Below are 10,679 nucleotides of genomic sequence, written 5' to 3'. Positions count from 1 at the left end.
TCAGATGGGTATAGGGTAGTATCAACAGCAGCAGAAAATGGTATAAGGGGAGTAGGAATCATTGTGAATAGGAAGATAAGGCAGGGAGTTTGTTACTGTGAACAGTTCAGTGACAGGACTGTTCTTATCAGAATTGACAGCAAACTAACACCGACAGTGATAGTTCAGGCATACATGCTGACGTCGCAGGCTGAAGATGAAGATACAGAAAAAGTGTATGAGGATATTGAAAAGGTAATACAGTACGTAAAGGAGGATGAAAATCTAATAGTCATGGGGGACTGGAATGCAGTTGTAGGGAAACGAGTAGAAGAAAAGGTTACTAGAAAATATGGGCTTGGGACAAGGAATAAGAGAGGAGAAATACTAATTGAATTCTGTAACAAGTTTCAGCTAGTAATAGCGAATCTATGTTCAAGAATCACAAGAGGAGTAGGTACACTTGGAAAAGGCCGGGTCATACGGGAAGATTTCAGTTAGATTACCTCATGGTCAGACAGAGATTCCGAAATCAAATAACGGATTGTAAGGTGTACCCAGGAGCAGATGTAGACTGAGATCACAATATAGTAGTGATGAGGAGTAGGCTGAAGTTTAAGACATAAGTCAGGAAAAATCAGTACGCAAAGAGGTGGGATATGGAAGTACTAGGGAATGACGAGATACGGTTAAAGTTCTCTAAGGCTATAAATACAGCAATAAAGAATAGATCAGTAGGCAGTACAGGTGAAGAGGAATGGACATCTCTGAAAAAGTCCATCTCAGAAGTTGGGAAGGAAAACATTGGTACAAAGAAAGTAACTGCGAAGAAACCATGGGTTACAGAAGAAATACTTCAGTCGATCGAAGAAAGGAGGAAGAAGAAAAATGTTCCGGGAAACTCAAGAATACAGGAATACAAGTAGCTGAGGAATGAAATAAATGGGAAGTGCAGGGAAGCTAAGATGAAATGGCTGCAAGAAAAATGTGAAGACATCGAAAAAGAAATGATTGTCGGAAGGACAGACTCAGTATACAGGAAAGTCAAAACAACCTTCGGTGATGTGTTTGTCCGCCGCTCGTGGTCTCGCGGTAGCGTTCTCGCTTCCCGAGCACGGGGTCCCGGGTTCGATTCCCGGCGGGGTCAGGGATTTTCACCTGCCTCGAGATGACTGGGTGTTTGTGTTGTCCTCATCATTTCATCATCATCCAGGAAAGTGACGAAATTGGACTGAGCAAAGATTGGGTAATTGTACGGGCGCTGATAACCACGCAGTTGAGCGCCCCACAAACCAAACATCATCATCATCAACCTTCGGTGACATTAAAAACAATGGTGGTAATAGTAAGAGTGCAACGGTAACTCTACAGCTAAATGCAGAGGAGAGAGAGGATAGGTGGAAAGAATACATCGAAAGTCTCTATGAGAGGGGAGGTTTGTCTGATGTGACAGAAGATGAAACAGGAGTCGATTTAGAAGAGATAAGGGATCCAGTATTAGAATTAGAATTTAAACGAACTTTGGAGGATTTAAAGTCAAATAAGGAAGAAGGAAAATATAAAGCGTCACGATAGTTCTAAGAATGCGCCTCGTGGAACGTCATGGGATGGCTGCCACCGCAGAAGACAGACGCAATGGGCGCGGACGGAAGAGGACACGCCTGGAGACAAATACCACAGCAAAATGTAGCCACAGCAGCATAGTGAAAATAAGGTACTGCCCAGGCATAAATATGAGACCCGTTCAGGAAAGCTATCAGTCTCAGGAAACACCTGATGAAGACACTGAGTTATGACTTCGATATATCATGTTGGGAGGATGTGACCGCAGGCGGTACATCCAATTGCACGAGACGACAACGAATCGCAGCGTAAGTCTAAGAAATTTCATCTACTGCATTGTTTGCCGCGTCCCCCCGACGCGTTTTACATACCATCCACTTCTAGTATTGCCACCTGCCGTCTCTGAGTGGTCATTCTACATTGATGTGAAACATAGGCAGAGGCCACATTAATGTGATTGGACCGCGTATAATTATATTACATGCTTTTAATTGGCTTAGTCTTATTTCTCTTGTCAAGAGGCCTGAAGCTGGTAGTAGATGTAAGCTAGAACCGTTAACCGTATAGGTAAAACTCTTCATTGCTGCCCAGGGAAGTAAAAGTAGTCGAAAGCATTATTACGACACGAGACATCCCAAAACGATGATAGTGTCGCATTTCGCACAGTATAACCAAAGAACATCTCGAAGGATTAACTCTACTAGATGTCACATGTAGCTGCTCACGGGATCTTTAGTATCAAACTATAGCCTCATTCGTCAAAAACGTTGATTCTTCTACGCGTTATTTGTCGGTGTTTTGCATCCGCAAAGTAAAACACATCTGGTAATTGTCTTTTCAATCAAATGTTGATTACGTTTGATGTGATAAAGCACTACTTACTCCCTCGAGACACCTGTCTCGAATCAGACTGCTGATTACTGGATATCATTCGGCATTCGTTCTCAGGAGCCTGATCGACACAGGTTGCTGCCGTCGCTAGGGGCGACATTTCTGTAGCGGCCAGATGTGAGACCCATCTCACGTCTGACGGTCACAGGAACGCCCTGTGATTTACGGAGTCCGCAGCCCGTAACTCGCTCCGTGTTGTTTGCCGTCTATCTCTACATACCTCCCCCCCGCCTCCCACCACCACCACACATTCCTCTTTCCACAGCCGTTTTGTGCAAGTGTGCCGTACGTCACGAGGAACGGCCTCTGCCATGACAACCGCTTTTATCTCTAGGTTCAATTTTTTATTTCCTGCTTGCGGTTTTCCAGCGTGTCGTGAGCACCGGACAGACGACAGAACTATTTCTTGCTGCCGGTTCCGGATTCAACGCATTTGTCCCCCACAACGAGCATTTTGTCTTTTTTCTTCCGGCAGCCTTACTTGTACGCCTGAAGTTGTGACGGAATGTCACTTAATTATCTTTTCTACTTTGTTTTGTTTCAGTAATCCCGTATATATTACATAACATATTCAAATTTGAGGCACGATATTAGTGTTATAAATATTGCAAATATATGTGAAATAATGAAAGAATGTGAAACATATACCACTGTTCAGTCACATGTATGTTACCACCGCCCACGTTCAGCGTCAATGCACAGTAACCACTCAGAGATGGCAGCTGACAGCACACGCAGGGGAGGATACATAAAGCGTGTCGGAGGAAGTTACTTATCTTCGCGTTTCCAGACGGTGGCAGTGCTGAGCTACCGCAACGTTTAGACGAATATCCTATTCAACCTTCTGACGAAGTCTTCAGAAAACGATGAGTGTGTCACTTGTCTCAACGTTGCGTTGTCTCAGTACTGCCAACCGGCTCTAAGCCGGAGTGCTTTCCGTCATATTTAGATCTGTGATCATAGATAGTGAATAAGATTGTTTGTATACACAATGAAGAACTTAGTACTATGAACAAACTGCAGGTCACAAATTCTTGCGGCATGAAGTGGAGTCCTAGAGATCATATGGTACTTCAGAAAATACATAAGCAACAGATTCTGAAATATGAAATTAACAGAAATGTAAACTACATAAAAATGTAACTCCGCCACTGCCGGTCCCAAGCCCGGGGCCTCACCTTGCAAGCGATGAGGAAGGAGGAAGTGGAAGGGGAGGAGGAGGAGTTTTTTTTGTGGTCATCAGTCTACTGACTGGTTTGATGCAGTCCGCCACGAATTCCTTTCCTGTGCTAACCTCTTCATCTTAGAGTAGCACTTGCAACCTACGTCCTCAATTATTTGTTTGACGTATTCCCATCTATGTCAAGGAGGAGTAACACCTCGTAAAAAACCTGGGTCCATCTGGCTCCGGATGGTAGGACCCTGTGAGCGCCCCTGCCTAAGGTTACAGGCGAAGACCGGTCAACGGTCTCAAAGGCAGAAGAGGAATCCTAACTCCCAACGGCAGAGATAGCGGAAGAACCTAATGGAGAAGACTATGAAAAATAACCATTTCAGACTAAGAATCCGCTCTTAATTTGGAATTTATTTTCTACCATGTACAATGCACAATTTCAATTGCACAATGGAAAGTCCGCTAGAAAAAAGCGCTACTCCAGGTGATAACTCGAAAGAGGAATCCACCATTACTTTATGCAACGCACTGGGACCTTGGGTTCTGGGGAGTCCCAACATCTGCATTAAGGATGAGTCGGAGCATCCTTGGTATCCTTCCAAACTAAAGTTCAAGAGGAAATTCTTTGCTGGCACCGGTAGTGTAAACGCATTACTAAAAATTGGTAAACAAGAAGAACTTTGAATTCTCTTAGATAAGCATTAAATACGAATTAAAGCATTTCAAGAAACAAGATTTTTGGATGGAAATGTTACAGAAACCAAAAACCATAGAATTTTCAAGGGTAAACGAGCAATAAAATATTACTTGGTTCCGCTTTCTATGTTCATAAAAATTTAGTAGATAGCATTACAGAATTCAAATCCAGTTCAGAAATACTATGTCTTGTCACAGTTAAATGCAAAAATAAACAGTGTACCTTTGTTAATTGTCGCGCTCCAATCAATGTAAATGTCATGTGACTGGGGCTTCCCGTCGGTTAAACCGTTCGCTGGGTGTAAGTCTTTCTATTTGACGCCACTTCGGCGACCTGCTCGTCGACGGGGTGGAAATGATGATGATGATGATGATGATGATGATGATGATGAAGACAACACAACACCCAGTCCCTGAGCGGAAAAGATCTCCGACCCAGCCGGGAATCGAACCCGGACCATTTGGATTCACATTCTATCGCGCTGACCACTCAGCTACCGGGTGCGGACATGCTCCCACCACTGATGACAGTAAGAAAAATCCAAGTAAAGTAGGAGCATTCTCGGAACTTCTAGAAGAAGAAATATCAAAAATTCCAAAATCAGTTGTTATTATGCTAATGGGGAATTTTAATGTACAAATAGGAAGGGAAAAATCGTTTCGAAAAATAGCAGGATATTATCCAGCCCATAAAAGAACAAACAAAAATGGCGCAAGTTTAATCAGTCTTTGTAGAAAATTTCAGTTAAAGGTAATTTCAACCTTTTCCAAAAAATTACCAACAAAGGCAAAAACATGGATCTCTCCGAATCCAATGCTAGAGGAGTTCTAGTTAGATCAAGTGGCTATTTCTAAATGCAGTTTTAAAGACATCACGAATGTGAAAGTAGCAAGAAACAAGGAATTTGATTCTGATTATTACCAGACTAAGATTAAACTGAAACTTCTCTAAAATAAAAACCAAAAGATACAACAAAAATTAATTATATATGATACAGACAGGCTAAACACCACCAAAGAGGTAATAAAAAATTTTCACGAAGAAAGTAAAGGAACTAAATCAGGGAAATGGGAAGAAATATCGAAGGAAATCAACAGGGCAGCGAAAAATGCATTTGAGACAACAAAAATAAAGCAGAAAGTCTGGTGGAATGAAATGGTTCAAAAAGCTCTGAGCACTACGGAACTCAACTGCTGAGGTCATAAGTCCCCTATAACGTAGAACTACTTAAACCTAAAACTTTCTGGCAGATTAAAACTGTGTGCCCGACCGAGACTCGAACTCGGGATTTTTGCCTTTCGCGGGCAAGTGCTCTACCATCTGAGCTACCGAAGCACGACTCACGCCCGGTACTCACAGCTTTACTTCTGCCAGTACCTCGTCTCCTACCTTCCAAACTTTACAGAAGCTCTCCTGCGAACCTTGCAGAACTAGCACTCCTGAAAGAAAGGATATCTGGCAGAAGTAAAGCTGTGAGTACCGGGCGTGAGTCGTGCATCGGTAGCTCAGATGGTAGAGCACTTGCCCGCGAAAGGCAAAGGTTCCGACTTCGAGTCTCGGTCGGGCACATAGTTTTAATCTGCCAAGAAGATTCATATCAGCGAACACTCCGCTACAGAGTGAAAATCTCATTCTACTTAAACCTAATTGACCTAAGGACATCACACACATCCATGCCCGAGGCAGGATTCGAACCTGCGACCGTAACGGTCGCGCGGGTCTGGACTGTAGCGTCTAGAACGGCTTGACCACTCCGGCCGGCTGGTGGAATGAAATCTCTGAAGAAGCAGTTACAGAAAGAACAAACAGTGGAATAAATTGAAATTTTCTGGGAAGCCTGAATACCTTGATGCATTTTGAATACAAAGGAAAGAAACAGCAAGAATAATAAAGACTGCTAAAAGATCTTTTGAGAAATCACAAGTTCCTGACATACAAAACAACTTTGCAAAAATACCTCCCGGAATTTCTATCAGATGTTTAAAAGTCATCTAAAGGGCTACCAAGACCCAAGTATTTGCTTCACAGATGAAGATGGTAAAGTAGGCCTAAGCAATGGCCTGAATTGTGAAATAATAAGAAAGTACATTGAAAAATTATTGTACTGTGAAGAACCAAAATGTAAGCTAGAATTTCCAGATCTCCTTGAAAATACAGAAGACGATTCACCACCTACAGCTGAAGAAATTAAAAAAGCAATATGAACCCTGAAAACCATTAAAGCCAGTGGAGAAGACTCAATTACAGCTGAACTTATTAAATGGTCTCAAATAAAAATTTTAACTAACCTTCAGCTCATATTTAAAGAAATATGAGAAACTGAGAAGATACCAGCAGACTGGAAAGTGGCTCTCATCCATCCCTTGCACAAGAAAGGTAATAAGCAAATTGTAAATAACTACAGAGGTATATCTTTGTTGCCAGTGGGTTATAAAATATTATCAACAATACTACTAAACAAGGTAGAAGCAATACTTGATAGCCAATTGGGAGAATATCAGAGTGGATTTAAAAAGGGCAGATCTTGCTCAGAACAGATTTTCAACCTAAAGTCCATAATTATTCACAGACTTACAGTCTCGAAAGAGATAGTTGTAACATTTATAGATTATAAAAAGGTATTTGACTCGGTTGATAGGGAAACACTAGATAAAGTGATCAGAGAATTTGTCATGAAATGTAAGTTAGCAAACACTATTCGTGACACGCTCACAGACACCAAATCTAAAGTAATGTTTGAGGGTGAAATAACGGAGGCATTGAACATAAAAACAGGTGTAAGGCAAGGTATGGCCTGTCTCCACTCCTCTTTAACTGTGTACCAGAGAAAATAGTGAGAGAATGGAAACAAAAACTAAAAGAAAAGAAGCTATCACCAATCAGACTGGGAACTAAAAACAAAGCTAATGAATTTCACTGTTTATCATTTGCAGATGATTTTGTCAATCTTTCTGAAAACCTAACAAATGCTGGAATACAAATCAATCTCTTAGAAGAAATAGCCAACAAAGCACGTTTAAGAATATCTGTAGGAAAAACAAAATTTATGACAAATATAATAAATGCTCCGGAATCAATACCAACAGATATTGGCCAGATAAAGAGGGTAAATAAATTTAAATATTTGTGAGAAATTGTCCAAGAAAATGGTTTAGAAAAATTCGCTATAGAAGGGAGAGTACATAAAATGGAGAGAGCTTATGGAATAGCTAGGAATGCCTACAACATAAGGTGTCTGTTTAAAAATTTTGTAGATACAGCACTACAACACAGTAGTAAAACCAGAATGTCTTAATGCAAGTGAATGTTTAGTACTGAACTACAAATTACACAAACTTGAAGTCCTAGAAAGAAAAATCATTCGACTAATACTTGGACCACCAAAAAACACAGAGGTATGAAGTTTATCACAACATAGAAAAGATAAATGAAACATTACGAAAGAGGACACGTATACAGAATGAACAGCGACGGGTTAATCAAACAGATTTTTAAATATCTCTTGGATAAGAAGTCAACAATAGCCTGGATTCTAGAAGTTAGGAAAGATTTGGAAAGAAACAACATATGTGAAAAAGATGCAACAGAAATACTTTCAAGAGGAAAGTATTAAAAATGTAATGATTCCAAGGCAAGAGCGAAAAGAAGACAGGGTCAAAATGGTCCGAGGAGAGAAAAAGGATATATGGTGAAAAGATGAAAAAATACTGGAGGAAAGAGAAAGAATAACAAAGAAGGAAGCAGTGAAATTGGTGCGTGGTCCTTAGATGGCCCAAACGAAGAAAGAAGGAGAAATATAAATGTAAAGAGTTCGTACAGATTAATTAAGAAATATTGTGCTGTTGTCCGCCTGCATAAATGCAGATGATAAATATTTTCAGCACCAATCTTACTGTTGTGGCATTTCTTAGAAAATGACGTTAATAAACGTGAAATTTCGTTGCGATGTATTCATTAATCTAAGACGTATTTTAAAAAAAACTCTCAGCTAATTAGGCAGCGGGCCCCCATATAGAATTTGTATAGCTATGTAGTAATGAACAGCTGTTCTGGTGTCTGGAAGGCATGGTTCTTTTGCGGTATTTTAAATTGTCTCTCCTTAACCTGCGAATCAAAAGAAGGAGCACGGAATTGAAATGCACTGAAGGAGTAAGATCGGCTGGACAAAAGAGGGTATTAAAATTCGGTCTTCCGTCTTCGTCAGAATTTTGTTTTAATCACGCCATGAGGCAAAGCCAACCGAGAGATTTTAATAATTATGTTCCACAACTCAACTTCGTCTCACAGCTTTGATCCAGCATTACACAGCGCCAAGAATAAATAATTTTCACCTGTTATTCCGTTCCATGTTAAAAGCTACGCTTAACGAAAGTACTGACCGTCCCACCACCTTGAACAGGCCATAATGCCTCCACGCGTGCTACGTAGAGTGTTAGAAACAAAAGGTGCCCGATACATTTTACAAAAGACAGTTCTCGTAGTTAACACTTTTCTGATAGAACCCTGCTGATTATTATTATTATTTTATAAATCCCATGTCTCATTTATGCCTCTTGCTCTCTACCACACTGTGACTGATAAAGCATATGCAGTACTATCGTGGCATGCCCAAGTTTTTTTTTCGTTTATAGGTCCTGAATTTCCCACATCGATATTCAGGCAGTAATGAGAAATCGCTCCGATCGGGGATAATAGCGTGGCTGCGTGTCTTATTGAAGAGTGATGGATGACAAGCAAAGTGCATATTCTGTCAGTTCGCATATCATATGGCAGGTGCGTGTGTAGCAACGTCATCACCACAGTATATCCGAAATTTACGTACATGAAATGAAATGAAATGTTCGTATGGCACTGACGGCCGGGAGTCCCCACCCGGGGACGTTCGGCCACCGAGTTTTCAGTTGACGTCACGCCGTGCGACTTGGGTGTCGATGACGATGAGGACAACTCAACACTCAGACCCGAACAGAGAAAATGTCCCACCCAGTCCGGAATCGAAACTGCGTCCGCTGCATGGCACCACTCACGAACGTTTACGAACAGTTCCATAATGATGCCTTTCAGTAACCCTGCCTTCTCCGTCTTTCTTATTTAATAAACGAAGGGGGAAAACATTTCGTAACAAACGAAAGTAGATTTGCGTCGTTGCTGCGTTAGCGTTCTGTAACGGCGTGCGAGAGGTGTGGCCACTTTAGCCGCTATCTAACGTCCAGAACTGAGGGAGTTCCGTTTCTTCCGTTACTGTTAAACTAACGTAACGTTTGTTGCCTGTGGAGGCACCTAGCGTTTTAACAGTCACTTTAGGTTTGCTGCCAATTGGGTAACCTAGCGTTTTAACTGTGAAGTTGCGTTTGCTGTCAATGGGGTGATCCAGCGTTTTAATAGTAACTTTACGTTTGCTGCAAGTAGTGTGGCCTAGCGCTTTAACAGTAACATTACGTTTGCTGCCAGTGGTTTGACCTAGTTTTTTAACAGTAACTTCGACGGTATATAGTGACTTTTAATAGCGTGTCCCGACGTGAGTTCCTGCCGCGGTTTGTTCTCCAACACAGCCTCTGTAATCCTCTCTACGTTTCTCGTGTTTGTAAGATATGTCACTGACTCAACTAATGTGAGTATACTGGAGCATGCATACGTCAGGATAGTCAAAATTTCATAACTGAAAGAAAGATCAGCCAAGGAGATTTATTAACAAAACTAGTCTCATCATTCCAAGCTGAAATTTTCGGATCCTCAAATATTAGTGCAGCTGTGCTTCAATAAGGAGTGGAAACACTCAATTGTGCAAGTAGAAAACAAAGTCTGTAAATTAGTTATAATAGGTGTACATAATGAACAACAAACGTGTCAAAAAGAAAACTATATTTATTAACAATAAAATCTTGGATCGAGGTATTTATTCTCTTTCTTTTTTATATTTATGGCAGTTGAAGACGAGTATATAAGAAGAGGACGTAATAAGAAAGAGATAGACGATTAAAAGTCTTTTGAAGCACGTTTGGGAAACTAGAGAGGACTGTCAAAATTCACGTGTGTCGGACAAAGGAAATCAACAATGTTTAGTCTCACTTACGGCAGTGTGGCATGGGATTTTAATTTAAAAATCGTTCACAAATTAACCGTTGGTTAGCGATCAATGAAGACATGGGCGGTGGGAAGTGTTACGAGACAAAGGAGGACGAACAAATGGGTAGGAGAACAGACCGGAATGGGAGAAGAGTTCTCCCGCATAATAAAAATAAAATACAGGTAGACCGAACACGTGGCTAGTACACAGCTAGTAAACAGCAGCATCAAGGGTGCATACAACTGATATCTTAATCCACAGACAAAGTCGGAGGGAACTTTTATCTAGCAGTGGGTGTTAAATGGCTG

The sequence above is a fragment of the Schistocerca cancellata genome, chromosome 5, assembly GCF_023864275.1.
Source record: "Schistocerca cancellata isolate TAMUIC-IGC-003103 chromosome 5, iqSchCanc2.1, whole genome shotgun sequence".
NCBI classification, from domain to species: domain Eukaryota; kingdom Metazoa; phylum Arthropoda; class Insecta; order Orthoptera; family Acrididae; genus Schistocerca; species Schistocerca cancellata.
The sequence above is the reverse complement of the archived record's forward strand: the minus strand, read 5'-3'. Positions refer to the sequence as shown.